Raw genomic sequence first — 6,787 nt, 5'->3', positions numbered from 1 at the left:
AAATCATGCTTTCATAGAGTCGTTTGGTTAGGTTTATTTACTTGCTAATCCTTTACGATGAGTTTTTCAACTCTCCTTTGAAGTACTTAGTGTACTCGCGTTTAATCACAATTTTAATATTAATGTACTTGTTTATTGCAACATTATATTTAATCTAAATGGTATTGAACCCACACATTTTTCATAGATCCGATATGCCAAAATCCCATAGTAGTGATTTCACCTGGATCTAAAACTAATAGATGTATCCCATGATTTCTACACTCGAATTGATTATCTCTGATCCAAAGTTAAGGATCTCTCCTATTGTTATTGATAGGACCTTTAAAGAGCATAAGGAATATTGTACAATGAGAAACAGGGGTGATTTTAAAGAATAAACTGCAATAATTGGCTGAGTCAAAAATTTTGAAAATTTTATGGTAAGAAGAAATGTGAGTCTAGTTTCTGGGAAAATTAACGGATCTTAATTTGGAGCTCTGTAGCTTCGGATAAAAATGATTTAGTGACTCTGACTCAAATAGACAGCTTTGAATTTAAATATAAGTGAATAGTGAAATTATGTATAATGCTATTTAAGCATGTTTTATACATAAAGGATGTGGAATGGAGAGGAGGAGGAGGAAAATTAATTGTATATATGAATGATTTGTGTATAATTGGTTATATGCTCGATTATAATCGATAAACGTTAAAATAGAAATGATGCTTACATTTGCGTATTATTGATTATGATTTAAGCTCATATGGGAAAATAAAGTTTCATAGTATGTGAGTGTGGTATATTTGGTATATGATTTGGTATAAAGTAAGGCCATGAATGGTTTATGGATTAACTCATGTTGGTAAGTTTGATACATGAATAAATGTTGAACTCGGCTATACTTATAATGCTTACGCTATATGTTTATTTAGCTAACATGTGTAGTGTACACGCTTAAGCTTTGGCCGAGTGGTGGCTGAATTATGCCACGTTAAATTTATAAGTTATGCATTGAAATGATAAGTGCCTAGAATGGAATATGCTTGTGAGCATGGAAAGGGTGGTAATGTTTAAATTATGTAAACTTACTTGAAATGGTTTATCATGTGGTTAATTCCAAAAAGAATTATGTTTAAATGTACTAGCTTGTGACTATGGTTAAATGATATGTTATTGTTTAGTGTGATATTTGTAGGAAATGAGTGTGGAAAGGAAATGAAATACTAAGTTCATACTTGAAGAATAAAGTGGCGAAAAAGGGGATGATGAGTTGATGTGATGTTGTTATTTAAGCTTAAGTGATGTTTTCATTGTAATACTAAGAATTTTATAAATGTGTTAATGAATGGTATAATTGATAAACGTTGAGTTAAATGGTGAGTACATATTAGTTTTGAACTTAACGATATTGAAGTGTACATAAATTAAATGGAAGTTTCTAGTGATATGATTTGAATTAAAAGAATTATTGTGGTATTGAAATATATATATTGGATTGAGAAATTGATTTGAATTGTGATCATGAAAGATTGTGAATTGAATAAAATGGAAATGAAGCATTGAATTACATGAGTAAGTATCGGGTCTCGTAGGCCCTATTTGTTATGAATATAATATTTTGGGGATATGTTGTAAAGAATTATAAAAGCATGTTAAAAATTTGAAGAGTTTAAATTTGAATGAAATTTTGTAACTCGGTTTAATACGTTTACATGTGTAAGCGTTATAGTAATGCCTTATACCCTATTTCAGAGTTGAATACGGGTAAGGGGTGTTACAGTGATAGGGTCAGTCACGGTGGAGGAAAGAAGTAAAATGAAGAAGGAAAAATGTGGTGGCTAGCAAAAAAGGAAAGAAATGGATGAGATTGGACAGGGAAAAGAAAAATATAGAAGAGAGGGAGGAGGGGACAAAAAAAAGTGGTAGGGAGTGAGGGGAAAGGATGGTCAACCTAGTCTAGGTTCAATGAACCACTTCTGTGGCAATGGTGGGAAGAAATGATAAGAGAGGGAGACATGGAGCGAAAAAGGGATCATGTTACCTCAACTTATGGTATGTTTGATTCCTAAAGATGGAAAGGAATCCTCCCAAACATTGTAACAATGGGGTGGATGACAAGCACATTATGCACATGAGAATTGTGTTAAAAAATTAAATAAAATGATGAGAACAAAGGGACTTGAACTTCAAACCTTTAGGACAACTAAGGAGCATTAAACCACTAGACCAGTTCACTTCTTTGTTATAATTCATACATCATTTATTTTAAAAACATGGTCTAACCTTTGCTAAGGTTTGAGACAAATTTGCACCACATAGAAAATAATGTGAGGGAAGGGACTCGAATACAAGTCATCAAGGACGACTCTACCACTACCCCTTACGCCGCCCTCCTCCACCATGTCAACCACCGTGCACCACCACTAAATTCCTTTATTTTTGTTATTCTTTCCTTCTTTTCTTTCTCTTCTCTTCTCCATTAAGAAAGTGAATGAATCATTTTTCTTTCCTTCTCTGCCGAACCGTTAACCCTTTGCTAGACCGTCGCCGCCCCTGCTATCGTCGTAGCAACACCGCCGATAATCATTCCTTCTTCAATTTGTGACCCATTTGATTTGTTGATCCTCCATTCCATTTGAGTGAGAAAGGTTCGATCGACATCAACCCGAGAGACCGTTAATCGTTTGGTTTTAATTGCTAATTCGAGATATCTTTTAAGGGTAATCTAATTGTAGATCCAGGTGTGGGTGTTTTGAGAGTTTTATTGCACATAGGATCTACGATCATGTGTAACACTAAGTAAATCAATTCTATTATTAAATCGATAAAAAAATTTTTTGATGGGGATATTATATGTATCTATAAAGTGAGATAAGTCATTCTTATGGATTTTTATCAAGTAAGTGTTTTTCCTAAATTGTATGCTTGTGAAAAGTATGTTGTGTGATATTGATGTTTTCTAATAATGTCAAAAATATATACATCTCATTCTCATGTTATGTGATTATATGACATATGTGATATTCGTATGAAAATAAGATGTGAAATTTCGGTACCTTGAGTACGTATGTGATTTGCGTGTTAAACATGCCTACATGATTTTGAGTGTTTTGGCCATATCTGTAACACCCTTGACCCCTCTTTGTCGTCGGATTAGGGTCGCAAGCATTACTAACAAATCAAAACAAATAATAAATCATAATTAAACATGTAAGCTAATAATTAACATTATAATATAAAGGGGTAGGTCATGACAATCTAATACTTTCATACTAGATCTTTTAAAATCGAATAACGAATCATGCTATGCAATACTAAACTTGATCTTCCACTGTCTACACTCTTATCACTATTTATACATTACTAAACTTGGTCTTCCACTTCTACACTCTTATCACTATTTATTCCCTCTTGAAAGCTAGAAATTGGATATATACAAGACTATTCCAATTATAAGCATTAGAGTATTGAACCATACTCCGACCACTACTACTACCACCTTCGATGATGTTAGTAGAATGACCTACTTCACCTAATTCAGGTTTGCTAATTCATTCCAAACCAGAGTAGAAATACTCTTACAGACCTTAATCGAGTAGATATATCCCTAAAAATAGCCTATGAATGAACAAGGACTAATTTGGAACATTTCTAAAAGTTTTAGGAAAATTTCAAAAAATACTTAGAAAAAGGGACACACAGCTGTGTGGCCAGGCCGTACGGAACGCCTTAGACCGTGTGACTTTCAAAATTGGGACACACGACCGTGTCCTAGTACATTCCCCTACTTGTGTAACTCACTGACTTGGGACACACGACCGTGTCCTAGCCCGTGTCTCAGCCCGTGTAACTCACTGACTTGGGTCACACGGCCGTGTCGCAGGTCGTGTGTTAACCCATATGGAAACTAAACCTATACTATTTTTGAACATGCTCAAGGAACACGTCTGTGTGTATTGCCCGTGTGTGACGCACGACCATGTGACAGACCGTGTCTCAGGCCGTGTGCACCTAAAAGTACCTTAAAACTCAAGTTTACCATTTCCTACTTGCTTGAGCACTAAACAGCTCAATTAACAACCATTTAACCTATCCAAAACACACTCAAAATATGCGAAAACAATCATCTAATATGCCTAACCAATATACCCTCATTGGTACCACATTTTATATCATCAAACATATTAGCAAGGCATCAACCATTCAAAGCTTTCATCCATACTAATCTTACCAATATTGAACTAATGTTTTGGCTATTTAGGATACCAACCTTAAACTAAGACACATGCAAACATTAGGCTAAGCTATCATACCAATATTGCCTCAACCATAACCACATATATATACAATTATCCATCATTTCAATAAGAAATCAAAATATCATCACATCATAAACACATCAACAAAGGACCCCCTAGGTACATGCCATTAAAAAATATAACATTACCACACTTGAGTCCAAAATTCGTTATTGGATGCTGAGTTGATGATAAGCTGAAAGTAGCTAACCTGTACACGAAAAACAAAACCGCACGTTGAGTATAACTTAGTGGTATTTCTATAATCCAAAAAATTTAAAATTGATATGAATAGATATGATATAAAGATGCAGTAAGTAATGTTATAAAATATATGTATCTAATCAATAATGCCAACTTACTCCTTTATTCACATTTAATAGAGTTTACAAAATTTAGCACATGGCAATAATATTTCATGTGTTCAAGCACATATCAATGATATTCAATATATATAGCATTTGGTAGTCCAACTTATGCAATGGCATGATTCACCATTTTGATCAATACTTGAATTCATTTCAAGATTCACATCTCATTTCATCATTCCATATTTCATTTCTCATCTCATATTCATTTCTCAACTTTGCCATCTCAATATCAAACACATAAATTTATTATTTAATTTCCCCTATTAACACGACTCAGACTTGGATGGTTACGCGGATCCAACCAACACACCAGTTTGGCACCCAGTGCCTCATCGGATAAATCCAAAGTAATAACTACGCCCAGTGCTATATAAATTGACACCCAGTGTGTCATCGATTAAACCAAAGCAAATTGGCACCCAGTGCCTCATCGACTCGAGGTCAAAGAAATTCCTGAACTCTTCCTATCCTAAGACATGCCATTTATATCCGACTCAGCCCGATACAGTTAATAGGGTTTTATTTCACTTTTCAATACAACAAATGTTTCAATTTCAGATATATACACACTATCACATATAGTCAATTCAATATTCATATAATCAACATATTTCATAATATACAAAATCAATCCCTTTCAAATCCACTATAAATTCAATTCAATCCTAAAGTACCAAAGTACCCACCTCAAATGTTTGCCATCTGCAAACAATTAAATGTGCAACAATCTACTATTTAATTCGGATTATAGAAACACAAACCATGAATTCCGAGCTATTCGACGTCGATTTTATCCTTTTCCTTTTTACTCGAGGATTCCGGTACGACATTAGCTACAAAATAAAAAATTAAATTACATTAGTATTACACTTCAATCTCACATTAAATTTTCAATTTTTACACCATATTTTGATTAATTCTCAATTTAGTCCCTAAACCGAGACTAATTTTAATCTCCAAATTTAACTTTATAATTTTATACTAATTTCACTTTAAGCTAAATTTAGCTCCCCATTTTCAATTCTACCTCTTAATTTTGATTTTTTTCACAATTTAGTCCCTACTACTCGAAATCAACAATTATCTTCACTATTTAGTCCTTTTCCACTTCGAACATAAAAATCTATCAATTTAATTCCCAAAACTCTAACTAAGCAACAATGGTAACATCCTTAATATTGAATAATATTAAAAATTGCAACATGGTTCGGGTAGCTCTAATTACCGGGATTCCAAAAACATAAAATTTACAAGAAAAAGACTAAATTGCACTAACCAATTTGAGCTTGAACCCTAAGGTCCCCAAAGTTGTGCATTCTTCTTTCTCTTTTCTTTCTTTCTTTCATTCTTTCCATTTCTTTTATTATGTTTTTATTATAATTATTATTTAACTTATAAATATAATATATGTAAAATGTAGCATGCATATATATTATTAAACTATGGTCGGCCACCTCCCAACCAATTTAATTAATGGTACAATTACTACATTAGTCCCTTTTTATTTATTTCAATCTATAATTTAACTTTTAACTCATACGTGATTTAGTCCCTGTACCTTAACAACTCCTAATTTCACGAACTTTACTAATCCAAAAATTAATTCATCTCTAAACTAACTTTGTAAATATTTAATAAAAATCGTTACGGGTCCGGTTTACGAAAATGGAGTCCCAAAAATACACTTTTCGACACCCCTGACTATTGGGTCATTACAATATCACATGCATGGGGTGGAATATGTGAAAGGTGAAAGTATATGAAATTTTATCTGCATTAATGTGACACTGTTCATGATTTGATTATATGGTAGTTTATCTGCGATTTTGGTGGCTTCTCCACGGTTTTGCTTATATGACAGTTTATCTGCGTTAATATAACACTATTCACAATTTGATGTGTTGGTTGAACGAGTTCTAGGAAAACTTGATTATGGTATGTAGCGAAGATAGGTAGGACCATTATCCTAAAATCTACATCGACTTACAAATTATGCATTGACATGATCATGCATGATATGATATGAAATATTGAGATATGTGATTTTATGACTTTGTATCATATATGTTTTATATTTTGACTGAGTTTGTGTTAATCTCACGCTAGGCTTAAAAAGATCACCCCGGTAGTGTTTC

Source organism: Gossypium raimondii, chromosome 12 (genome assembly GCF_025698545.1).
Source record: "Gossypium raimondii isolate GPD5lz chromosome 12, ASM2569854v1, whole genome shotgun sequence".
Lineage (NCBI taxonomy): Eukaryota > Viridiplantae > Streptophyta > Magnoliopsida > Malvales > Malvaceae > Gossypium > Gossypium raimondii.
The sequence above is the reverse complement of the archived record's forward strand: the minus strand, read 5'-3'. Positions refer to the sequence as shown.